This window comes from Pleurodeles waltl, chromosome 3_1 (genome assembly GCF_031143425.1).
Source record: "Pleurodeles waltl isolate 20211129_DDA chromosome 3_1, aPleWal1.hap1.20221129, whole genome shotgun sequence".
Lineage (NCBI taxonomy): Eukaryota > Metazoa > Chordata > Amphibia > Caudata > Salamandridae > Pleurodeles > Pleurodeles waltl.
Genome location: NC_090440.1, coordinates 561671551 through 561699473, shown reverse-complemented (window position 1 = coordinate 561699473; position 27923 = coordinate 561671551). Strand labels below are relative to the sequence as shown.

The window sequence follows — 27923 nt, the reverse complement described above, 5'->3', positions numbered from 1 at the left end:
CCCCACCCCCATCCCTGAAGAAATCTTTGGTGCACCGGAAGAGACTTCCCAGCCTGCTGCACCTGACGAGACGTCCCAGCTGATCCGGAAGGCATGGCCCAGTCGCACGTGAACCGGAACTGCTGGCTGCACGTGAGGCGATGCTGCCGAAGAAGACAGCGTCCCTCGAGTGCTCTTGTGTTGCGGTGCGTGCACCTGCTTGTGTCAAAGGGGCGCACGGGGAGACAGACCGACACGAAGAGGTTTGGCTTTAGTTCATGAGAGGGAATTTCGTCTGCTGATGAGAAACGAGAGAAGCAGGTCTAGGGCCATCGATGCCAAGCAGGGAGTCCCGCACCCTGGATTTGCCAGGACAGCCTCGGTTTTCATCACCTCGCCCGCTTGATTTCAGCAATTTAGGACAAGTTTCGATTTCAAAGAGGGTCTATCGAGGGAGGCAGTTTAAATGTGTTTCATGGCAGGACATATTAGCAGCTTGTTAAGTTGAATCTTCTCACAAAACGTTCTATTGACTATCTTCTTTTATTCAGTAAGCACAAACACTGGTAAGGGGGTCAGTGCGTCCGTACCGGTTGGCTCGCAAATTCAAAACTCTCACCTACTATGTTCCCATTACCTAACAGCATCCCACTTTACGACAATTAGGTACATTGTATAAGCTGTCGTGCGGCAAAGTAAATACATAAACACAACACATCTCCTTCCATAAATTATTGACATCATCATCATCAACACATAGCTTTATTCGGTTACTTTCAACCATAAAAGCAAAACAACCAACAATTGAATGAGAAAGGAAATAGGAATTAAGTTTAAAAAGTGATAAGAATAAAATAAAAACATATGTTTCAGCCTTAAAACACATAACATTACTTTCCTTAAAAATGCACCTAACCCCCTAATACCTATCATTTAAATTAAACATGGGGTTTTATTTCAGTCTAGGTGTATGATTAAAATTTAGCAACTAAAACATTTTTTTTTTTTTTTTTTTAATTGACATAATAAACATATATAACAACCATAACTTATACTATTATCAAATATACATTTATAGACCTAAATGTCTAAATAATGTACAATTAAAACAATACATACCTAATTAAATCAATACTTATCTAAATCAAGCAACTTGGTCCTGTAAATATACAGCACGTAAGCTTTCCCTTCCAGATTTACCATTAAGTTGTGTTCCAAAGTTTGTTTAATCCTGCATGTTTGTCTGTTGGTAACACATTCATGTGGCGCTGAGAGTAAATTAGTTCTGCAGAACCAGAGGATGCAGAGAACCCACCAGATCCAAGAAAAGTAGCAGGAAGAAAGGAAGAAGGATGGGAAGAACTGTTGACATTTTCAGAAGAGTCGGAAACCAAGATTGTCTTTTCCACACTGGAGTAACCAGAACCAGTGTTTCCAATTAACTTCTGGCCTGGGCTGTGACCTTCGGAATCATGGCAAACGGTGGGGACGTATAATTCACCGAACCTGCCCAAGTCTGCAGAAAAGCATCCGTCACTACCGCCATCAGATCTGGTCTCCAACTGTAAAATTCTTAGAGTTGAGCATGAAAGTGTGATACAAATTGATCCACCTGAAAAGTCCCCAATGACTGAACAATCTTCTGGAAGATACGGATGGAGTTTCCAATCGCTGTAATCCACCAGGAACCTTGAGTTCCAGTCTGCCACTATATTGTCTTTGCTTGGAAGGAACTCTGCTAGAACCGTTATCTTCTGGGAAAGGCAAAAGTGCCAACATTTTCGAGCAATGAGCCCCAGACGACAGGACCTGGTCCCCCCCAGGCGGTTGGTTTAATGAACCGCAGAGACCTTGTCCATTTGAAAGAGGATACACCAATTGCTCTTGATGGGAGAAAGGGACCGTATGGCGAAGGAGCATGCCAGGAGCTCCAGACAGTTGGTGTGAAGTTCCAGTTCTTCGGACAACCATCAACCGCAGGTAGAATACTCTCAGCACCTTGCTCCCCTGCACCATTGACTGGTGTCTAACTTGATGAAAATGTCAGGGGAGGCCCTGAAAAATGTCTTTGCCCTTCCACGCCTCCATGTGCAGGAGCCATCACTGAAGCTCCTCCTGGGCATCGTGGGACAACGGTATTAGGTGGTCATAACTGAAGCCCTGTTGCAGATAATGTATCTTCAAGCGTTGAAGAGGCCTGTAGTGTAAAGGACCCAGGAACACTGTTTGGATTGAAGATGCCAGCAATCCCACAATCCGTGCCAGGGACCTCAAAGACACCATCTGTTTAGATAGAGTAGACCACAACTACCATTTGGATTTGACCTTCAGGGGAGGAAGTAATGAATGGGCTTTGATATGGAATCCACCTGAAACTCCAAGAATTCTACATGTTGCAAGGGAATCATTGTGGATTTTTTGGTATTGATCACTGTAGGAAACTGGCCCTTGTTGCAGTTACTCCTCCCCCTCCACACTTTTTGCCTGGTATTGATGCTGACTTGGCTGAGTGTGTGCTGGGATCCTGCTAACCTGCCCCCCAGTACCAGTGTTCTTTCCCTAAAACTGTACCACTATTTCCACAGTTGGCACACAGTTAAGTCCCTTGTAATAGGTACCCATGGTACGAAGGGCCCTGTGACCAGGGAAGGTCCCCAAGGGCTGCAGCATGAATTATGCTACCCTGGGGGCCCCTTCACCAAGCACGTTGCCTTTGCAGCTTGTGTGTGCTGGTGGGGAGAAAAAGGCAGTCGACTTGGCATCCCTCTCAAGGTGCCATGCCCACAAACCACTGCCTCTGGCATAGGTAAGTCACCCATCTAGTAGACCTTACAGCCCTAAGGCAGGGTGCACTATACCACAGGTGAGGGCATAGCTGCATGAGCAATATGCCCCTACATTGTCTAAGTCCATTCTTAGACATGGTAAGTGCAGTGTAACCATATTGAGTATATGGTCTGGGAGTTTGTCATTACAAACTCTACAGGTCCATAATGGCTTCACTGAATACTGGGACGTTTGGTATCAAACTTCTCAGCACAATAAACCCACTCTGATGCCAGTGTTGGATTTATTGATCAATGCACCCAGAAGGCATCTTAGAGGATGCCCCCTGTATTTTACCCAATCCTTTAGAGCAGGACTGACTGGTCTGTGCCAGCCTCCCACTAAGAGACGAGTTTCTGGTCACATGGGGTGATAGCCTTTGTGCTTTCTGTGGTCAGAAACAAAGCCTGTCCTGGGTGCAGGTGCTTCACACCTCCCCCCCCCCCTGCAGGAACTGTAACACCTGGCGGTGAGCCTCATAGGCTCAAGACTCTTGATACAGTACCTCAGGGCCACCCCAGCTAGTGGAATTGCCTGCCTCCACCCCACCCCCAGACAAAGCCACACTTTTGGCGGCAAGTCAGGTGGGAAAATTAGGGAAAACAGGGAGGAGTGACCACCCCAGCTAATACCACCCCTAAGGTGTCCAGAGCTAAGGTGACCCCTCCCTGCAGAACCCTCCATCTTAGTTTGGAGGACAGGGACCAATAGGGTTAGGTTTATGTCCCCTCCCCACACAAGAAGGGTGTAGGCACCCTCAGGGACAGTAGCCATTGGCTACTGACTCCTGTAATGCCCCTTAATCCAGGATTTAAGGGCTCCCGTGAACCCAAGTCGTCAGATTCCTGGCGACCTGACAAGAAAGAAGAAGGACTGCTAAGCTGAGACTCCAGCAGAGAAGAAGGAAGACGAAAACTGACTTGGCCCCAGCCCTACCAGCCTGTCTTCTGCTTCAAAGAACCTGCACAAGAACAGCGACGCATCCTACGGGACCAGCGACCTCTGCCAGCTCCAAAGGACTGCCCTGCATCACAAAGGACAAAGAACTCCTGAGGACAGCAGCCCTGTCCAAAAAGAAACTACACCAAAGGTGTCAAGAGCCTCCCTGGATCCGTGAGTCCTGACCACTCAGCACCCTTAGCCCGTGTCCAGGTGGCCCAACCAGCCAGAGAGGATCGCCAGGTGATTCAGAGCAAGTGCCCACCCTGGGTTGCCCTCTTCTGCCCTCCACAACAATGCCTGCAGTGTGGATTCAGAGGACCCCCCCCCAACCACGACGAAGATATCCGACTCCCAAAGACACACTAAACCTGCAGCCCCCATGCCTTGGAGAACCCGACCACTGCTGTAGCAACGTTCAGCAGGTGGCCCTCCTACGTCTCCAGCCTGTGGTTTTCCCTGAACCAACCCCAACCCCCTGGACCCAGCCTGCAGCTTATAAGTGACCCCTGTGTTCCCCTCATAGGAACGCATTGGCAGCCCGGCACTCTGTTTGCGCCCGGCCGCCCCTGTGCCTCTGAGGGTGTATGTTTGGTGCCTACTTGTGGCCCTCTGGGGCTCCTCTAAACCCCCAAGGTCTGCCCTCCAAAGACGCGGGTACTTACCTGTCAGCAGATCTGAAACCCAGGGTCCCCAGTCTCCATAGAAGCCCATGTTAAATTTGCCTCAACTTTGACCCCTGCACTAGGCAAGCCCCGTGTTGCTGGTGGTGAGTGTTCGGGGACAACCACAACCCTAACCTGTGGACATCCTAACCCCTGGAGACTGAAACTGTAAGTCAAGTACTTACCTGTAAATCATACTAACTTTTCTTCCAACCAGGAACGGTTTCTGAAAATTGCACTGTCAACTTTTAAAACAGATTATTGCCATTTATTATTAAACTGTAAAACTGACCGATTCCAAACAAAGTAATATTGATTTATATGTGAAATAAGTATTTATTAATGTACTTACCTGCAATTTGAATCTTGTGGTTCTAGAAAGAAATTAATAAAATATATTTTTGCTATAAAAAAACCATTGGTCTGGAGTTAAGTCATTGAGTGTGTTCTTCAATTGTCTGTGTGTGTACAACAAATGCTTTGCACTTCCCTCTGATAAGCCTAACTACTCGACCACACTACCACAAAAGGGAGCATTAGTATTATCTACTTTAGCCTTTGTTAAGACTCTGGGGAACCCCTGGACTCTGTGCACATTATATCTCATTTCGATATAGTATATACAGAGCCAGCTTCCTACAATCACAAACCTCAGGTCTTGTAGCAGAGACATTATCCAAGACAGATGTGTCAACAGTTGACATTTGTCTTGCGCTAGGATGAGCATGTTGTCTAGATAGATGATCATGTGAACTCCCATCTCCAGCAAGCGGACAACCACTCATTTCAGAAGGTTGGTGAACACCCAAGGGGCTGAGAAGAGACCGAAAGGGAGGGGCTGGTACTCGTACCATTGACCTTTCCATCAGAACTGAAGATACTGTCTGTGGGACAAATGTGAACCAAGAGATAGGCATCTTTAGATCGAGACAAACCAACCAATCCTGTTATTGAAGCAAGTCCCGCAATAGATGGATGCCTTCCATCTTGAAATGACGGTAAATGACAAAAGGACTGAAGTGTCTTAGATTGAGAATGAGTCCCTGACCTCCACCCTTGTTCTGAACCAAAAATATATTCCTGCAGATACCCTGTGGATGTATGGAGGCTGGCAAAATAGCCTGTTTTACCTGGAGCGCTAAGATTTCTGATTCTATAAAAGACACGTCTTATTGGGAAAAAGAGAGGGTTGGACTGGGATTTGCAACAGTTCTATACAATAAGCTTGAACTGTGTCTAGCACTTAGCAATCCGAAGCAATTTTGGCCCAGTTGTGTGAAAAATGTCTCAGTCTGCCACACAGGGTAAGAAATGAAGGCGAATCAAGGTTCCTTACCATTGCACTGATTATCGGAGTCGCAGTAACCTCTGTTGATCCCTCTGTTAAAGAGGCCTCGGTGCCCCCTGGATGTGGTCAGATAGAAGTCCACCTGGGCTGGGTCTTGACTATAACCCCTGCGTCTGGGGTTGAAACCTTGTTGGTTGAAGCGGCCAGTCACCCGTCCTCTGTCGCAGCTGGCCCGGCCAAAAAGTGGGTTGAACATATGTTTCAAAGAAGTCTGTGACTTGTAGAGGGATGTAAAAGTGCTCACAAATTTGGCAATGTCTTTTCAAAGTGGTCTCCAAATAACTTGACTCTCAGCCAGGGGCCCCGGTTCAGCAGATGCCAGTTCAACCAATTCCGGATCGATCCACATCAATTCTGATTTGCTGCGTTCTGAGGCCAATGTTTCTTAGAACGTTTGCGAGCAGTAGACTCTTGGGAAGAATGTGAATCAGAGTCGGTGGCAGGTGAAGATGTTGGCGGAGGAAGGACCGAGTTTGCTCTTCTGCTATAAGCATGGTCAGGCAAGGCTCCCTGAGCCATTAGTGACAACTGAATGCAGCCAAGAGGTTGGGGAGGTAGAGGAGGGAAGCATAGGCAAGGGGAGGTGGACTCCAGATGGAGTAATGACTGAGGAGCATCCTGCCAGTTCTTGCAAGCGCTGAGAAATGGGTAGATAGGCTGAGTTGAGGGCTTTATCAAGAGATTTGTGTACAGATTGATCAATAATTTCTTCCATGCCCTCTTCATAGTAATAATACTCATCATCATTATGGCCATAAGCCTCCAGGCCCTGATCAAATGTCTCATGTTCAGACATGCTCACTGGAGGAAAGCTCCTCACACTCAGAAACCTCAGAGGGAAGCAAGGGTCTTCAATCAACACAAAAAGGAGCGAGAGGGGGAGGAGAGACCCTGTAAATACAAATTATTTCAGCCCAGCTCAGGGATCAGGACATCGGTGTGAGCAAGAGGCTGGCAGCAGGAACTTGAGAGTCACCAAAGTCTAAATATAAAGCAAGGACTTAGAACAGGGAGAAAAACTCCTGAAAAGCCTTGTTAAGTCCATAAAATAGTGCCCCAGGTGACCCAAGCCTACACAGGCCCCTATTATTACAGCCCGGGGAGAGACCGCACCAGCAAAGTGTTTGGAAGCACTCCAGCATGACAGTGCTCCGATTGGCAATCTTAAAGGCAGCGCACACGTAGCCCAATTGGGCTACCCACGTGACCTCGCTCCCCGAAATGGTACACCACTGCTAATGCTGCTGCGGGACATGCTATAGGAAAAAAAAAAAGGGTTTTAAGAGAGGGGTAAAGAGGGTAAGAATTGGGGTAAAATGTTTCCTAGAAGGCGCAACATGCATCTGAGAAGAACGGGGAGTGAGTGAGCCGCCAAGTAGCTATGTCAGCTGATTGGCGGTAACCCCACTGACAGTCTGAAAAGTAAACCTGCAAAGAAACGCAGACGTGCTCCGACAGTAAGCAGCTAAAATTGTGTATTGAGATGTAAGCAAATTACATGCATAAAACAGTATTTACACATGGAAACACTATAGGGAGGCACCTATCTTGACTGCGGAGCAGCTAAGAAAGAGACAGTTAAAATGATGCCTCTCTATTTTGTAAGTGATGCCTTCAGACTATCTGTGGGTTGATTGGAGACGTGGTTCAAAGCCTCATGAGAAATGTAGTGTGTTTACTGTGTTACTGTTTTTTCATTGGCTCCTATATTTGGAGTAGTAAAGTTTGAGAAGCATAATCGGAGCCTCCAGTCTTGACATAGAATTTACCATCCAGCCCTGATTGTCCTTCGTGAAAGGTACCTTCTCTTTAATTATGGTGAAAGGACTATGGGGGTCATTCTGACCCCCGCCGCCGGCGGATGCCGCCGGCCTGGCGGGAACCGCCAGAAGACCGTACCGCGGTCGAAAGACCGCGGCAGTCATTCTGAGAAACCGCCAGAACCAGGCTGGCGGGAAGGGGGTCAGAATCCCCATGGCGGCGCTGCTTGCAGCGCCGCCATGGAGGATTCCCAGGGGCTGCGGGAAACCGGCGGGACACCGCCGGTTTCCCGTTTCTGACCGCGGCTGTACCGCCGCGGTCAGAATGCCCATGGAAGCACCGCCAGCCTGTTGGCGGTGCTTCCGCGGTCGTTGGCCCTGGCGGTCCATGACCGCCAGGGTCAGAATGACCCCCTATATCCTCTAACCGTGGGGGTGGTATGATACATCCATACCATTTTCTATAGGCTCATCCTCCAATTAAGATTCTTACTTTTTGCCAATTGTAAAGATCTCTTCAACACACGGTTGAAATTTTCTACTTCACGATTTCTACTGGGATGATAAATTGAAGTCAGTTTATATTCTGTGCCATTACGTTTAAGAAAAATCTTGATATGCACACTCTTAAACTGTACCCCATTACCAGTTATTACTTTTTTGGGTAGTCCTTCTCTCTGAAAAATGTAATCCATAAATAATACCACACTCTCTGTGTTAGCACTACTTACAAACTTTACTTCTGGCCATTTAGAAAAGTAATCGATTGCTACTAGCACATACCATACCTTACCATTGTTTTCACTTATAGGTCCCATGTATCTATTCCTGTGGTTTCTTGTGTCATCCTTGGACATGGTACTGGACACGTGGTTTTAACAAAACATGAGATTTGTCAGCATCCTCACACAATTCACATTATCTAACAATTTGTTCCACCACTACCTCTTGTCCTGGCCATCAGTAATTCTCCTTGATCTTCTTTTTACTTTTGACAATGCGTAGGTGCCCTTCGTGACACAATTTCACAACAGCCCCCCCTTAAGCCATTAGGTGGTATGATCCTAATCCCTTTAAAGACATTGTCACCAATCACTGATAATTCATTGTGTACCTCCCAGAAACTTCTTTACTCCTTTGCCAGACTCCTTTTTTCAAGCCAACCCTTCAAAATACAATTGGTTATGTTCTCTAGAACAATGTCATTCACACTAGATGTGAAAAAAGGCTTATTTTGTAATGGTTAGCCCCCACTTTTTGCCTATTATTAGATGTGGTCTCAAACTTGTTATTGTCCAGGGCCCCACCTAACCAGGCTCCTTGGGCCAGATCTATTTCCCAAAACTGTTATGATGCATTGACACAATTGGCAAACACCTTTAGCTGCCACTGTCAGTCCCTAGTAAATGGTACTTAGGTACCCTGGGTATGGGGCACTAAGGGTAGGCCCCTGAGGGCAGCAGCACAGAGTGTGCCACCCTCTAGGGGAATGCATCCAGATGCACCCACTGCTGTCATTGCAGGCTGGATGTCCTGGTGCAATCCTAAAATGCAAACTCGACATGGCATACAGCATGTGTGCCCTGTCCACTATACACTGCGTAGAATATAGGTAAGTCACCCCTCTAGCAGGCCTTCCAGCCCTATGTCAGGGTACACTATACTGTTTGGGCATAGATGCATGAGCAATATGTCCTTGCCAAACCTTGGACATAGTAAGTGAACAGAGCAGCCATTTTACATGCATGTGCTGGTCACCTGTCAATACGAGTTTCAAAGCTACATGTTGGCCACTCTGAACCCTGGGTTGTTTGGTATCAAACAGCTCAGAATGATAAATCCAAACTGGTATCAGTATCGCAAAATGTATCCAGGGGCCACCTTAGAGGTGCCCCCTGCAAAAGCTAACTACCCTGGAATAGTTGCTGGCCGGTCACAATCAGCCAGCCGCCCCCAGAGACAAGATTCTGGAACCCTGGGGTGAGAGTTCCTGCTCTGTGGGTCCTGGAACGAAGCCCTTCCTTAGTGGAGGTGTCACACTTCCTTCCTGAGAAATGTGTACTGCCCTGCTAGCAAGCTTCAAAGGGCTTACCGCTTTTGAAACTTGACCCCCAAGCCTGCTGCTAGCAGCAGATGGCTGCCTCCAATGTAAACCCCCACTTTTGGCGGGAACAATGGCAGGAAAACACACTAAGGACATGAAGAGTGGTCAGCCCCAGCTGACACCACCCCAAAGGTGTTCCATTTGAGGTGACCCCTCCATTTCATTTCCTCCACCTTGCATGGAAGGAAAATAGTCAATCAGGGGTAGAGAAGTCACTTCTGCCCACAGGAAGTGGTCACTTAGTAGGTATAGCCACCCTAAGGTAGGTGACCCATTGGTCACTACTAGGTACTCCACTAAATACAGTATTTAGGATGCACCCCTAGATCAGAGATTCACATTCCAAGGACAAAAGAAGACCAGCAACAAAGAAGTCTCAAGGCTCGAGAACTGAAGTCCTGCTGCACCAAGAAAAAGACAACAAACCCTGCCTGCTGCACCCAGGACTCAACAATTGCCACTGAAGGGTTACTCATACATCTGAAGGACTCTACAAACCCCCAGAGTACCTCCACTCTCCTAAAAATTGTGGAAGATTTCTCTCCAGAGTGAAGGCATCACTCTCCTACAACAAAGACCAAAAGACCATTAAAATCCAGTTCACTGACCGGCTACTGACCAAGAAACTGGACGATACAGCCAGACTAAATTTCACCCGATGGACCGCAAGGACAAAACCCACCAATGTGTCAAGTTTGGTGGCACTGTGACCTCCAGTGGCCAACCGTGCAGTAGCCCCTGGTACTTATCACTCCATGTCAGACACCCAGAAGGGCGGTCCACTCCAGACTGGAAAAAGGAGCAGGAGGAAGCCCCAGTTGAGGGACTTCAGAAAACACCAGGACCTCCCACCAGAGTGCCCCTGCTGACCTGCAAGCAACCCTCAAAGCGACCTACCTCCGGCTTCCCATGGCACCTTTGTGCACAGCTCCTGGCTCACGGATTCGCTCTGCACCCTGCCGCTCTGTGCCCTGCACCCAAGATCCAGCTTTGTTTTAAGGGTCCCCCATCCTTTACGACCGTGACACTCCAAGGGAACCCACCGGATTCACCTTGAAGCCCACCTGTGCAGTGTTTTTCTAAGTGGTCCCCTGCAGTGGCCTTGCACCAGCTCCAACAACTTTCTGCAGCTGCTTCTTCTGAAACCAGGAGACGCCCAAACTTCTCCAGTTGGTCCACAGGGCCCACCAATGACCTCCACATATCTGCAAAAGGAGACATTGGTAAACGCATTGCCTGATTTTATATGCATTGATTTCTCCATTGATTCATATGGTGTGTAATTATGCACAGAACTGAGAGATTTTCTAAACTTTAAAAATTCATAACCTAAAAAGTACTTACCCGATTTTGATGATCTTGGTCTTAAAAATGTTATAAAAATCTGAAATATTTTTGTAAATTGGTCTTGAGTTATTCTTTTGAGTGTGTGTCTTGCTTTATTGATTTTGTGAGTACCACAAATGCTTTGCACTTCTCCAAGATTAGCCTAACTGCTAGACCAAGCTACCATAAAAAATTAGAGCTTTAGGTGGTCTAGTTTTTACCTCTGTAAACCAATGTGTGGTTGCCTGGGCCCTTTACACAGTGTGCTAGTTTTGCACACTACATAGAGGGCCAGCCTCCTACACTAGCATCCTTCCATTCCTTGTCAGTAATAGCAATCATATTGTCTCCTCCAGCCCAAACCACACACAGTTCTTCCCAATTCTCATCAGACTTTTCTTCTAATGGCAACTGTAACCTACTTAAACAATCTGCTACTTAATATCTGACGCCTGGCAGAGAAAACAAACAATACCTGTAATCCAGTAGTCTTAAAGACATTCTTGCAATCCTGGGGATAGCCATAAGTAAACCATCTTTAGACAACACTTTAAAAGTGGCTTATGGTCACACCTTACTTCCACATGAAAACCTCACACAAGCTTTCTAAAGTGTTCTACCCTCCACACAACAGCAAGAGTCTCTTTTTCAATCACTGAATATCATTCTTCAGTCAGAGACAATGCCCTTGATGCAAATGCTATGGTGAACTCATTACCATTGACATCTCTTTAACTCAATGCAGCCCCAATTCCTTTGTTACCTGCACCTGCCATAAAATGCAGTCAAGTTTAGGATCAAAACCATATAATTGCTTTGCCCTGTAAATATCATCCTTTATATTTTCAAAATCATTTGTAAAGCATCTAACCATACAAATGTGCTTTTTGTTTGAGTTGACCTAAATTGTATGTTTTTCTCAGAAAAGTTCTGAATACATTTTGCATAACATTTCACCAACCCTAGAAACAATTGTAGATCTTTACCAGAAGGAGCTGGAGAATCTCTCAATGCATTCAATAATTCATTTTATGCCTTCAGCTGTACCTTCATGCCCTAGGTAATCTAATGATTGCACACCAAATCTGCATTTAGAAAATTCAGCCATAAGGCCACATTCCCTAAACTTCTTCAAGTCTTCAACACCTTTCACTCTAATGTCATGTTGCTCTCTACTCTTCCCCCATGGCTAGTACGGCATTTTGAAAAAATATTGTACCTGGCATCTCCATAAACAATTTGTACATTATTTTTTTAAAGACTGCTGCCGCAGAAGCGAGACCAAATGGTATCCGCACATATTGATAACATCCCCGGTTGTCATTAAGGTGGTTAAAATTTGTCTATCATCATGTAATTTCACTTGGTGGTATATAGACGATAAGTCTATAGATGCAATCCACTCAGCCGCATCCACTTCTTCAATGATTCCTACTTTGAGTAAGATATCTAGTTCCCTATTGACCTCTTCTCTCAAAACACAAGGAACTTCCCTAGATTAATGAACCTTTGGAATTGCATTGTTAGGTTTTGCCTGCACGCACATGCTTGTGAAATCTTGTGAGTAAAAAAAAATCTTTAAAGGGGCTTAGAACTCCCCCTTACTTACCTGAACTTACATTCATGGATTCCAACGTCACACTAATTTGCTTGTTCTCATTGGCCATAGCATCATCTGCTTTCACTTCCTGCCTGCTTCACTTCTGCCTCCATGCCGTCGTGCAGAGCTTGGACCAAGTACAGCTACTGGCCAGTGCCTTTCCACTGACTACATGTTTCCTAAGGTACTTTTTCACATTTACAAATGAACTCTCTAGGAATGCACATATCTGCAGTCAAGCACACTGTATTTGCTTTTCCAACTTTTGACATATTGTGTCCCTACCAAAGCATTTTCTAAGTGCAGCCTTGGTGTATGCTGGCAGTTTTGGATATACGGAGTGTTCTAAATATTAACCGCTTTTTCTCAGAATTCCTCTTGAATTCTTGGCAGGGGACAGGGATGCGGCGAAAGGCGTCAGGGTGATACTTGATGTGGCTGGAATACTATCTTTGCATTAAATGGACTATTTTCCACTCGGTTTTTCACATGCAGGTTCAGAAGGAGGAGCTGCAGTTACTGATTACAGACAAATGCTTTTTTTAAGCCACAGCACCTGGCGCTGGTGTGTAACATGCTTTAAAAAAAAAAATGAAAAGTGTTCCTGTGTAATGTAAGTGGGTGCTCATGTAAAGCACTCTAATACCTACAGGTCGGATTTGCGCTATTTAAGCACCCCAAACCCATGTGTGGGAATGCCCTAGTCATTTAGGGCACACATAGCAACATCACAAAATAAATGATGGACGGAGTGTTGAAACCTTTCAAACACTTACCCCCCAGTCACAGATCTAGGTTTAACCCATCGTTATTTAGGGGTGGGATTGCATTATTTTTTTCCCCATTGAAATAGAACACCACATGCAAAAAACAAAGCACATGAACGCCCTTCTGAACGCTTAAGCAGCCAAGCGTGGAACACACACAGAAACTTAAGGATTAAGTTGGAAAAATGAGCCCATCACTGGTAGACTCACAGTTAACCGTTATTGTTTCCCATATGTTGTTCACATATATTGCCTGTTGGTGGAGGCACTTCACAATCAGTTTTGAAAAGTAGCTCAATTTTGGATTTTTTATAATGAGATAATAGCTTCACAAAGCCTTTAATAAATTATTGATGCCATGCTTTTAAAATATTTTAAAAATAAGATTCAGTCATATATTCTTTCATCTCAAAGAATTAATTTAAAAGGAGAAACATTTTCATAGGACATTGTCCGTAGTCCTATTCTCTTCTGGTCTTATACCAGCATCCTCTTATTTGCAGTTTGTGTCTGATCAACTGATACTCAATGTATTTTAAAACAGTGTTATACTTGTCTCTCTGATGTAGCCAGATAGCATTTTGGCAAGTCCATCATATTTCTTTGACTAGGAGTTTATTTTTCCTAGTCAATAGACTTTGTCATCTCTTAGGAATTCACTCCCCTTGTATTTTGTATTTCTTCTTGAAACCTGTCCATAACTAATTTTAGAAGTACATAACATCTTCAGGTTTCAAACTTCTTCAACTTATTTTTGCACTTTTTGGCTCATGTAACATCATTTTAATAATTTAGAATAATACTGCTTACTGAAGTGTAACTCCCATTGTATAGCTGTTTTGTCATTCATTTCCTCAACAGAAGAAAATATATTTATCTGCAACCATCTGTTCTGCTTTCCTACTTATCTCGTATCAGAGCTTACAGAACATATCAAGAATGCACTTCTGAGTTCAAAGAAGACCTTTATTGTTGTTAATTCTTCCCCACACACAAGTTCATGAGGGACGAATTATTAGATTTCAAGCACAAAAGTAGTCACAGCATTAAAACAAAATATATCTCAGTTGCAATGTACACAGCAGGTTATATATTTAATGCAAAGCATATACAATCAAATACTTCACCGTGTAAGGTCTATTCACAGCTTCATCTTTCTGGGGTCTGCAAGTTGATGACTCCGGTCAACTGCGAGAAAGAGATTATCTACCCACACGGGAGACTGGCAACTGGCACCAAGTTCCAGCCTGAAGTCAAGCAGATTCCAATCTAATTCTCTGTAGCCCGAGTCATCCCTACAAAAGCGTGCCCCCTCCTCTCAGACTCGGGAAAACTACGCAAGCCTTTGGAGACTGGCCAGATCTCCTAGACTTCTCCTCTTCCCAAGCCTGAGCAGAAAGGAAAACACCAAATGTATTCTCTCTTATCAGGTCTAGTCTGGTGTGAGAAAAAAACAGCTTGGTTCATCTTGTGGAAAAACATAGCTTGGAAAAATACAGCTTGGATTCTCAACTGCAATGTCTAACTCCACGTTAAAGGCAATAGGCAGCTAACCTAAATATCAAATGTAATGTCTAATGTCATGTCAAAGCCAATAGGCAGCTGAGCTGAATACAGAATGCAATGTCTAATATCATGTCAAAGCCAATAGGCAGCTGAGCTGAATACAAAATGCAATGTCTAATATCATGTCAAAGCCAATAGGCAGAATACAGAATGTAATGGCTAATGCAATGTCAAAGCCAATAGGCAGCTAAATTGAATACCGAAAGTAATGGCTAATGCCATGTCAAAGCCAATAGGCGGCTAGGCTGAACAAAACATATAATGTGCTACTTGTGAACATTGAGCAACTAATATGCACAGTGGTGAAACACAAAGTCATTGGTCAAACAAAATTAATAGCATCACACCATCTCACGGATAAGAAGGTGTAAGTTTATGGAGACACTGAAGAATTTAAACTAATCTTCTGAAATAATATTCCAAGATTTGGGGATAGGCGAAATCAGTGTAAGAGACAATCGGAAATACTTTGAAGGTCTGTTCCTACAAAATGAACCTAGCCTTACTGAAATCACCATGCAGATTGGCACATCATTAGATGGGTGTAACAACACCACACCCCTGTTGAAAATGACAATTAATGACGAACGTGTTTATGTGACATAATGAGTTTAATAATGAAAGTAAAAATAACAGAGCAGTGGAGCTTATTTTTTGCTGTGAAACGTAAACTCTAAAAATGTGTTTAAAAAAACTACCAATCAGGGAACCTCTCCTCCCAATTACCGATGCAATAAAAATAAAAGCAGATTGGATCCTCCACACCTTGCTCAATGTGCAGAATCTTCAAGGAGTGTATCTACAAGGAATTTTCCTCTAGTCCTGGGACATGTGGAAAGTATTTTCTTTGTTGTACATTTTATTGGGGGTATATATGTGTACAAAAGTAATTTACGTAGTAACAGAAGTATGTGAGTTGCATGTGGGAACCTCAGCTTAGCTTGTGATAAAGTGGTGCCAGCATAAGGTTTAGAAGGAGGACCAGTAGTGTTTTGGGGAGGAAGCTGCAATCAGACTATTGGGTTAAGATTTCCCCATCTTAGGGGTAGCTGTGGTTCAACAGACAAGACTTAATGTAGTTGGTAATTAGGGTGTTGGCCTGTTCCTTTTTGCCCTAGTTGGCAAATGTGTCATCAGGGGTAATCAATTCTTCCCCTGTCGCTTCTCACTCACTCGGGTAACATCAGTGTTCTCTGCGGCAGAACAAGCAGACTTTTGAGGATTCTCTTTTCCTGTTGAATACCAGCTCCTTGTGCTGGAGTGCATTTGTCTCCCCTGTGTAGGCAGAGAGCCTGTTGGGCAGATCTTAGTCCCAGCTGGAGATGTGCCACAGAGTTTGTTCGTATCTTGAGGATCATAAAAGCACAAATGCAACAGCTAGCAGAGAATTGAAGATGAATTGGCCCATTGGTTCCAGTATGTATTTTAGATCTGGGGGAGAAGTGCATGGGCCTAGCTCCAGTCAGAAAATGTCCTGTGTTTAAAGCATCTTGTAGGAACTAGTCATGGACTTTGTTGGATATGCAGACTTTTCCCTAGCTTATATTACAAAATTGGTCATCCACAGCTGAATGTTGATTCTATGTCAAGACCGGAGGCAAGGATTATGCATTCTCTTCTTCACTTTAATAAACAGCAGGTTCAAGTCAAAGAAAATACATTTACTACATTTCCCATGAGCATGCAGTCTCAGGTGTTTATAACAACCGCTTAACCAATCCTAACATAGTCCCAAGTGTATATATGTGCATGAGGTTGTTTCCTCTTCCTTCTTCTTCACTGCTCTATCAGTTAAGTTCCATACATTCCTTAACTCTCTCTGGGAGGTTGTAGTTCTAACAGGATGTATAAACGCTTTGCTTGCTGATATTGTGCCACTGTTTATATTGCCATTGTTGTTTTGCCACTGTTTCTGTTCACAGGTTGTGTCGCACAGTGGGCTTCGGGCTGAGCTCACTTTGTTCTTGATTTAAAGCAGGTCCACTAGAGGGTGCTCTTTTGCACCACCAGCATTCCTCGGGTGAATCCCGATCTGAAGGATCAGCTTCTTTTGCACTCCTCAGTCATACGATACACATTAGGGCTTACTCTAGAGTCTACATTGTAGACCTCTCTAGTTTCTCAAGCCATACCAACCCTCACCTGACGCCACAAACTTGGTCTGTTCTCCGCTTTACACTGCGAGTACGGTCGGCTCACTCTACAGGCCATCGGGCCTCCCAATGTGTTCACAGCAATTGCAGCCATTTTACATATATTTTACAATTGTTTTCAACTGGTAGTACATTATGTCAGTCCAGAGCACCGGCGAGGGGGCTGCCCGTTTTAATATACAGTTGAGTGTTTTTCTGGTATATCTCCTTACTTGTCTACACCCTCATATTTAATGGATCCTTTCAGGGACCACAAATATACCCCTGGGTTTTTGTCTGAAGAGAAGTGGCCACCCCAACGCTGACTCCCTGCAGAAGTTGACAAGCTTCTCTCAGTGGCTATATCCAGGGCGCTTGCACCTCTGCAGGGGAGTGTGGATAACCTGATGTCACAGGTCGCTGGGGGAGCAGGACCTCAGCTTGACCCAGGTCAGGGATCCAAGCCACAACCCTTAAGGAGCACTCCTAGGCCCAGAAAAATGACGCGGGGCATCTAGAGGGCTTCAACCATCTTTGAGAGGTTTTCTCTAAGAGTGCGCAAATGTTATAAAATGCTCCCTTCTGGGCAGAAAGTATATCCCAAAGAAAACCACAACTTAGTCGTCCCAAACTGTAGGGTTACCCAAAGAAGGGGAGGGTGAGACTGATGATGGCGGCTCATCCGACGAAGACCAGGACTCTGCATGCCTTTGGTACCCCGGATCTGCTGGCTCTGATTCTATGGAAGGGGAGGCAGGCTCTGCTGATATGTTTGACCCAGAGGGGATATTCCAACTCAGGTGACTCATCGGACCAAAAATAGCAGCATATCTGCAAGATAAGGCAACCCTTAGACATGGAGGTGCGCGCTCGCCTGAGGGCAGAATGTCCAAGACCCTCTCTTGATGTCAGGGTGGCTCTAACCCTGGACAATGTGCACCTTTTTTTCCAAGTATATAAGAGACCCTGAGAAGGGGATCGATCACTCTTGGTGGACGTGCCAAGATAAACTGCTGGATGTCTTGGGACCACTGACCACGATCACTGAATTGGCAGAACTATCCAAACAAATGTGTGAGCCACTCCCGACCGACATTGTCATGGGGTGGACGCAGAGGTCGGTGTGCCTCCTAGGTAATGCCAACTGTGCCCTTTCAGCTGAGAGGAGATGATCCTTGTTAATAAAAATCAACCCCAAACTTGGTGAGCTCACCACATCGGAGGCCAGTGCGATGGCGCAAGGGCACTCATTCAGAGAGTCATTTGTGAAGAAACTCCACTCATCCAGACCATCAAGCCTCCTACAGAGGACAACCCAAGAGGAACAATGGATGGCATGACGGCCGTCAAGGGGTCTTCTTCCCCAACTGAGGTGGAGGTAAAGGCAAAGCCAGACGAGCGGCGAGAGAAGGGGCCAACGTCTCTAGAGGTTTTAATGGTAAGGCATACCCTTTCTTTCCCTCAAAGCCTCTGGGGGGGATTGAGACATTTTGCTCACAAACGAGTAGAGATTACTGCAGATCCGTGGGTAATGGAAACAGTATAAGCACACCACATAGAGTTCTACGGGGATCCAAGTGCAGGTAGTAAGACCTTCCCCCTAGTACTTCTCAGACGAAGAGACAAACCTCATTGACTCAGAGATCCAAGAACTATTACAAAAAGAGGCAATTTGCAGATCAGTACTTCACCCCCATGGTTTTCTCAGCAACTTCTTTCTTGTAGAAAAGAAGGACAAGGGTTATCAACCAGTGAGAAATCTGAAACAGTTCAATGAGTGGTTGGTATTCCACCACTTCAAAATGGAGGTTATACACCTATTGAGGGACCTCCTTCCTGCAGGTTGGCTGGACGGTCCAGCTGGACCTCAAGGATGTGTATCTCAGTCCCCATTCTTCCACCAAACTGGTGCATCCTCCAATTTGCATGGCAGGATCACATATACGAATTCCAGGCACTAATGTTCGGACTTTCTTCGGCACCATGTCGTTTCACCAAACGTCTTCGACCGGTAGTGGAAGTCCTGCGATTGAAAGGGCTTACATTGATCATCTACCTGGACGACCTCCCGATCACGCATCAGACCCGATCTCAGCAATTCACACATTTGACCATGACTATCACGCTGTTCCAGAACCTGGGATCTGTGATCAATGCTCAGAAGTTGGAGCTGACGCCTATGCAAAATATTACTTTCGTAGGGTGTCTCATCAACTCCAGGTCTGCAACTCTGAGTTTGCCAATGCAGAAAATGCACAAAATCAGGAAACAACTTTCCAAGACTCTGAGGAGAGACAGGATTTCGATACGTCAGCTAGCCAGAATTGTTGGACTGTTGTCTTCGTCAATCTGGGTGATATTTACGGGTCCCCTACACTACAGGGCTGTACACCTCCTGAAAGCTGCCCACCTTTTGAGGGGCTTATGTACTTGGAGTTGATTCCCCTGACAATGGAGGTCAAAACGGAGCTCCAATGGTGGATCGACCAAATGGAGGCCAAAACAGTAGGGCCGTTTCCGGCTCAGCCCAAGATCTGATTTTTAGAATTGGATGCCAATCAGCAAAGTTGGGGAGCAAAATGCACAGAGATCCTCCATAGGGGGCAAATGGACGGAGGAGGAACTCAACCTCCACCTCAATTGCCTGGATGTCCTGGTGGTCTCTTTTGCTGTTCGCTTCCTCACCCAAGACAGTTTTGGGGTGTATCTTCTTGAGGAAGAACAACATTTTGGTGGTACAGTACATAACCGACTGGGAAGCAGGAGATCTAAAGCCTTAGCGGAACTGGCAAAGGATTGGTGCTAATGCATGCATTGCCAGATATCTGTGACTGCGGAGTACTTCCCGATGTTCAGAATTCGGTGGCAGACTGGAACTTGCATTATATCAAGGATTCCAGTGACTGGAAACTACTCCCTTCAGTGTTCCGAGCTCTCATTGACAGATGGGGTCCCCACAGCTTGGACTTATTCGCATCCAAGCTGAACACACAATTTCCCCTCTATGTCAGTTGGCAAACAGATCCAGGAGCCAGAGCGATGAACGCATTCCTCCAAGATTGGATGATGGGTCAACTGTACGCCGTGCCTCCTTTTCTACTAATTCCCAGACTGGCAGCCCAAGTCCAGCGTCAGAAGGCATCGATATGGAAGGCTAATGCGAGGTTCCCTTCCCTGCTGGAAATGTCCTGGGTGGCTCCAATAGAACTTTCATCCTACCCAGGCATCCTTCTGGATCCCCACGGCCATCAACATCCTCTGGTTCTCCAGGGACATCTCAGGCTCATGGCTTGGAGAATTTCAGGCATCATTGGCAGAACAGAAGACTTTCGAACGAAGCTGATCATTTCATCCAACAAGCTTGGTCCCTCAGTACCATCAAGAGATATTGATTGGCTTGGACACGAAGGATGCGTTGGTGTGTGGAGAGGAATCTTGATCCCCTGGGCGTAGAAGTTACAGACAGAGATCGGCCTACTGCACAGTTGATTCTTTAAGGTCAGCCATTTTGGCGGGACACGCCCCATCAACAATTTACCGGTTGGTGAACACCCATCGGTGGGCAAGCTTATGAAGGGTATTCAATTATCCAAGCACTCAGAGACCAGATACTCCGGCCTTTGGGATGTCAATCTGGTCTTGAGACTATTGCTTAGATGCCAAGATAATCAGTACCTTAATCGTAAAGAAACATAGATAAAGTTAGCCATTCACCTGTGCTTGATACCTCACAAAAGGGTATCTGAGGTCGGAGCTCTAGGCATTTCTGCAAGAGTTTTCACTCCAGAAGGGAAGATGTTTACGGTTTCTAGGAGGACCAAAACCAATACCAGGTCAGTATCCTACCCAGCATTTCAAAACTCTCCTAAGCTTTGTGCATTAAGGGATGAGGATATGATAGCACACATTAGGCTGCCAGTTGAGAGACACCTTCTGATATCTATTAAGAAACCCTTTAAGGCAGTTTCTTCCCCTTCTGTTGCCAGATAGGTAAGGTGGATAATGTCAGAGGCAGGCATTGATGTTTGCCGGTTTGGGGCTTATTCTGCAGGAAAGACATGGCTTCAAAAGCCATTTAGGTAGGTGGCAGACTTGAGGGTACCATGAATGCGGCCTATTGGTCATCCAAGTCTACATTTAAAAAGGTTTTACTTTAAACCTACTTATGAGGCTGCATCTCTTGTGGTAAGTAAGCTTAGAACGTGCATTATCCTCGCCTCCAGTTCTGACATTGAATACTAAATTTCCTAGCTAATGAGAAGGAAAGTTTCAATTCTTTTAAGGACACGTAGGCAAGGATTATCCCACTTATTATATATATCAGGATATATAACTCTTCCCACCCGATTTTGCACTGACAGGTGATATTTGATGTTCCAGACTTTTGAATTTGAATTGCATTGATGCATACCAGTGGTCTGTTGGTTTTCTGGAAAAGAGTTAGCAACAGTATAGACTGCATATTTGAGCCAGTCTTATTAGCCATTCAGTTGACACGTAATTGCACACATGGTCTTTGTTATGACACAACATGTTTTTTGATCTGTTCAACAGCTGAAATGTTAAGTCTGCTTCTTCCTTTTTCTGGTTGTGTATGAATATTTTTGTTATGGTTTTCAATGCGTATCAGAATGGATATAATAAACTTCACTTCTTCTGTAGGCACGATTCAAAGAAAGATTAATGGTGCATGAAATTATTCCTACAGTGAAGAAGAAGGAAGAGGAAACAACGTCATGGACATATATAGACTTGGGACTACAATATGATTGTTTATTGGTTGTTATAGACACCTGGGACTGTATGTTCATGGGAAATGTAGTTAATGTCTTTGACTTTGAACCTGCTGTTTATTAAAGTGAAGAAGAGAATGCATTATCCTCGTCTCTGTGTCCTTAACCGAATTTAAACTTTCCTTCTCGTTAGCTAGGAAATGTTTAATTCCATTCATGAGACAGAAAATAACAAGAGCCTGGTAAGGAGTGGGGACTTGGGAAGTGTTTCTAAGCACAGGGAACAACAGGAAGTATTTTTATTGGAGAGGCATAAATGGACACAGAAGAGGCAGAGGTTGTCTTTTGGGGAAAACATGGTATCTTGCACATGTTCTCGGAGCCAGGATCATAAGCATGCCAAAACTCTTTTTTATCATATACAGTTGAATGCTAAGTCAGTCACACACTGGATTTACACAGAAGTACAGTAGTCCTCACCACAAGAGGTAGAGAAAATGGCTATACCTACACTAACAAAATCACAATGCCACGAAACAGGCAGTCTTCCATAGTCTTAATTGAGAATTGCTTCCTGCTAGAACAAGCATTGACAATGCTTTCTGACGGAACAAGCACTGGCAAAGCCAATAGGTCTTGCTTATGCAAGAGCTATTGCCTTTGCACAGCAGTGTGGATGCTGTTCTGCATAGCTAAAAATTCATGGCATAGAGGATAGTCATGTAGAGTGTTGCAACAGAATGGCGAAGAGTGGAGTAGAGTGTTCTAGAGTGGATTGGCATAGAGTGTCATGTATTGGAGTGGCATAGAGTGGAGTTGCATAGAATGGCATACACGAGGTCTGTAGAGTGGACTGGTGTAGAGTGCATTTGCCCTAGAGTGTTGCAGAGTATAGTGGCATTGAATTCAGCTGTATAAAATGCAGCATTGTAGAAAGCAGTGGTGCAGATTAGACTGGCACTGAGTACTGTGGCGTAAAGTTGAGTGATACAGGGGGCAGTCGCGTAGAGTGGCATAGAGTGAAGAGGCATAGAGTGGTGCAGAGTAACGTAGCATAGAGTGGTGCAAGGGGGCAGTCGCGTAGAGTGGCATAGAGTGAAGAGGCATAGAGTGGTGCAGAGTAACGTAGCATAGAGTGGTGCAGAGTACAGTATAGTGCTTTAAAGTGGAGTAGTGCATGGTAGAGTGGCATAGAGTTCAGTGGCAGAGAATGCAGTGTTGCAGAATACAGTGGCTGAGTGCAGTGGTGTAGAGTGGCATAGAGACCAGTGGTGTAGAGCATAGTGACGCAGAGTAGTGTGCACTGGCATAGAGTGCAGTGGTTAAGACTAGAGTGGCGTAGATTTCAGTGGCATAGAGTAAAGTGGCGCTGAGTGGAGAAGAGTGCAGTGGCCTAGAGTAGATTGTTTCATAGAGTGAAGTGGTGTAGAGTGGAGTAGTGCAGGGTAGGGAGCAGTTGCATAGTGGCATAGAGTGTAATGGTGTAAAGTAAAGTGCTGCAGAGTGCAAAGGTGCAGATTGGCTTACAGTGGATTAACACAGAGTGCAGGGACTTAGAGCTGAGTGTTACAGAATAAAGTGTGTTGGCATAGAGTGCAATGGTGTAGACTGGAGTTGTGTAGAGTAGATTGGTGTGGCCTAGACTGGAGTGGTGTAGAGTGCAGTGGCAGAGAGTACAGTGGTGTAGAGTGCATTGGCATAGAGTAGAGCGGTACAGGGTAGAGTAGAGAGGAGTAGCATGAAGAGGCATAGAGTGGTGTGATGCAGAGTGCTGTGGCATGGAGTAGTGCAGAGTAGAGTGCAGTGGTGCGAGGTGGTCCAGGGTAGAGTGGAGGGGCATAGAGCGGAATAAGCAGGTTATAGTAGCACACTGCCATTACAGACAACACATTTTCAATTGAAATGATCATTACATTTTCACAGACTTACAGTTTTACTGATAAAACTACATAGTGCACAAATTAAAATGTGTGTAAATTGCATCACCTAGTGTAATGATTTGCTTTGATCATATTAAAAGTATTTGTTTCCAACACACTTCAGAAATAATAAAAAATGTTCTTCATTTGTTTCAAATTCTGATATATATCCTGAAATACTTACACAGTTCAATTAATTGCTGTTGTGTGCCAGAAAAAAAGACTGCCCTGCCCTCATGATCCAGCAAGATTATCACATAAAACTTCTCACTTTTAATTCAGAGAAAGAAAAGAAAACAAGCGTCCTCAGAAGACAGCGAGTGACATTTGTCCTCGATCTTTGAATGCACAGCAAATGTGACAAGACAAGGACAAGATTTAAAGGCTTGTTTTCAGAAAGGGAGTTCGTGGAGGAACACAGTAGACACAGTTTAAGCAGTGGGAAGGATGAACTGAACCTGGAGAGCCTAAAGCAAAAAAACAGCAAATAGCCAGAAAACATGAGTTACAAACCACAAAGACAATGGTAATCAAAGGGCGGAATGCATTCCTAGGTCAACTTTCTGAAAGTACCCAAGATGTGTTCTGCAAACCACATAACTGCACTGTCTGGTAAGCTGCAGCCTAAAATGGGTGCAGTTTGGGGTCTCCGCTCACCAAGCCGAGTCCACATCTGCTTAGTAGCACATTAGAACTGCTCCCTGTGAGGTTTGGTTTCTGGGTCAGAGACTACCAGGTGAATAATGATGCACTGATAGTTACCTACTAGGTCTCTTTATCGGATTATTCATAACACTTTTTGTTTGCCGTTTTAGATTGCAAGGTTATCATGCTCTAATTTTCATTCACCTTCCACTATTTATATTTGTCAATTTTACATTAAAATTGATGGTTACAAAACAAGAAGTACGTTGCACTATCATTGCTACATGTAGTCCACTCTTGCTTCCCTTGGTTCAGAAGCTTGGGCAGTTTCTGTTTTATTTTTTTATTTTACACATTTAAAGTATAATGGGATGCATTGGTATTATTATTTGTTAGGGGTAATTACATACTTGTATTGGGCTACTCATAAAATTTTCCATTTGCCATTAGCATCACTATACGTAGTCCTCTCTCACTCACTTTGGTTTACAAGCACAGATGGAGGAATGCTTTGTTTGGAACTTTTGACTGCAACATTTTTTGCATTTTATTATAGTATACATCTTTTATGTTTCATGATATTATCCCAATTTAATTGGATCTTGTATTGCCCATTTACAAATGGTATCTTGCTATATGTGATGAGACAGGGTCACTGCCGTCGGTCAGTGGTTGCGGACATATACAACCAACCGTAAATTATGTCAATTACATATGTGCTTTTGTTGCCAATGAGAACATGTACGACTGAATTATAAGTACAAAGATAAGTGCTCTTTACACTTGGCTTTTATCTTTATTTGTACCAAGATGGCGTCCAATACATATTTTACATATAACAAGGTTGGGTTCAGTTCCTCTTCTTGCTTTATGTAATTTTTCATGTGTCTATAAAAACATTAGGTCCAGAATAGGCAGTATTCTTACACTGATATATCCATGAGGTCTCTCAAACCTCAGTGGAAGTATATTTCCAACAACATTATGACTTGTGTGCACATACATTGTCTCCATTTTTTAGGACCTTGTATGAACACATTAAGAATTGTATAGAAACCTAGTGTTGGAACACTGTGAAAACCATTTGTGTCTGAATGCTGTCAATTTTACTTGAATTGACAGTTTGAACACCAGATTTTGACTCTAGTAATAACAGTTGGTAAACATCCTCTGTTGAAATATAGTAATGAGCCACACAGAAACTGAGTATTGTCTTAAAGTTCTTTTTTTTTTTCAGTATAGCTAGGGCCACTGGAATTATGCGATGCTGCAGCGTCTTTGGCATAGTTATGAATCTGCTGCATTTGACACATAAGCCATCACTGCTGCATAATCTGCAGAGTTTAATGCATTGTTTCTAGCTCAAACTGATCAAACGTTACTAAAAATGTGGTGTCATCTGTTCCTGCGCAGTGGAAGGCCCCTCACAGAAGTTTACTAGTCATCTTTCAGCTGCCTATTGCTGCATTTGGTTTTTAAATGTGTGCTGATGGGGTAAAATATTTGCCCAGACAGTGTTAACATGAATTAAAATGACAACTTAATGAAATACTATTGCAAAATGTGCTGTATTATGCCGCATCATTACCTTTTGTAGCTCCATAATTGTCAACCCTGCTGCATAATTTGGTACTCTCCTGCCACACAATTCCGGTGGCCCCGAGTATAATGTACCCTATTTTCGACAGCCATTACTGTGATTATGGACACATATGAACATAGAGAGCAATATATCACAAGAGATAAAGTGAGGGCAGTACTGTCCAATCTAGAGCTATTATATAAGTAATTTATCGAATTATTATGCATTTGTTTGTGTCCTCCTAGATTGGGAGTGAGCTCTTTGAACGATGATTAATTGTCATGAAGGGCCTAATTATGATTGGAGTATATAAAATGTTCATGCTCTTTAGGCTTGTGGATCAATGTATGAGTATTATAAAGTTCCAAGGTTTAAATCATATATACCTAATTGTTTTTAATCATGTTTGTTATGATGGGCTTGTATATAAGTAAAACCAAATTCATTTTATATCTTTTTCAGTTATTGTTCAAACAGCCCTGAGAAACTTTCATGTTTATAGGAACGAAACACGTTTGGATGTTCTAAAGTTTGAATATTGAGAAAATAAAGAAGACTTTAACTTGTGGAAGATGAACTCTGACTTTCCTCTTAACAGTATATATTGATTGAAAGATTAAGTTACTCAACGTTGAAAAATTGACTCTGGGATTTTAATTTCATAAAGTAATCTTTTAAGCTGCCTCTCTGTATTTTGTGTTCCTTTTACTATTTTGGTTATTGCCACGATATTGTTTGTCTTTATACTTTTATCTATCCACATTGTGTCCAATAGTTTGGAATGTTCATTTGAACAGAGTCTTAAAATAAGTAACGTGGATTCTTGTGTGTGTCCTTTCCTGATGAAACATGTATCTTAAGACACTAACTACAAATAATCCTGTAAGTCTCACAGGACAAATCTTTGCCGAGAACAGACCTTCCCCAGTTAATGTACTGGTGGTTCTTGGGTTACGGTCCATCAGGTCCCCTGTCTCATCTTGGCAGCATTGAAGCCTGTGCTTTATCAGAGGATCTGGAGACCCTAAAATGTAAATTACAAAAAACTTATCACAAGTAATCAGCATCAAGGTTATACAAAACATCATGTATTAAAAGTGCCTCCACAACTCATTACATTTAAGTGGATACAATTTGAACTATCACAGAGTAGTACAACTGCTTATGGTATTCATTTTACTAGTGATCATATGTATTTGCAGAAGTATGAAACAGACCCTTCAACCTATATTATATAATAATATGCATATAGAGTGGGAGTTCTTGTACTCAGTGATTATTTTGAAATAATGATTAACTTTTTTATAAACAATTGTGAACGACATGCTGATTGTGTTATTTTCCAGTGCAGAGCATGCCCATTTTATTATTTGATAGATGTGACAGTTTTTAATGTTCCCATCTTTTAATGGGAAATGTTGTAATATATACACGTTTTTTAAAGACCTCTTACTGACAATATATTTTTTGATTAATGCAATGTATTGATTCCTTCATTCATTCCTCATGTCAAACTTCAAATATGCTTCATCTTACCCTAGAGTTGGGACTATTAGTGGCAATAATGTAGGTTTTTCCATATCACACACTTTAAATCCTAATGTTTCCCTGTATGCCTACCTTGCCTATCTTGTGCCAGATCAAGATGGATAACAGCAGATGGCAGCAAAACGGATGCTGCTTTCTCTTGTGCATCAGTATAATGTACAGCATTCTCCAGAATATTATATGTTAATTTATTTGTGGTTCTAAGCCTATCTTTTGTAAACTAGTTACCCAGCGTGTATGTGGTACTATGTGCATAAAGTGCTCCAGAAACGTTCTTTTCCAGTCGCCGGCAGATGCAGCAAAACATACCCCCAGAGCATAGTCAACATTGCAGTATTCTGAAGGAACACCCAATGATAGCGTTGGGGATGGGTGGGGTACAGCTTTCTGGTGCCTGAGGGCATGCCTATAAGTGGTAATCAATTTCCTTGATATACAGAATTGTTTCCCACTTATTCAAGCACTTTTGTGCCCACTGCTAATG

The 27923-nt window shown here is 43.8% G+C and overlaps 1 long non-coding RNA gene across 1 annotated transcript; it reads left to right on the top strand.

The window, feature by feature from the left end:
* The first annotated feature begins 15 nt into the window (after nt 1-15).
* LOC138284321 (uncharacterized) lies at nt 16-27328 on the top strand. The gene is made up of 3 exons (XR_011201381.1): nt 16-242; nt 12617-12731; nt 26354-27328. It is a non-coding gene; the product is annotated as an uncharacterized lncRNA (long non-coding RNA).
* Nucleotides 27329-27923: the final 595 nt, after the last annotated feature.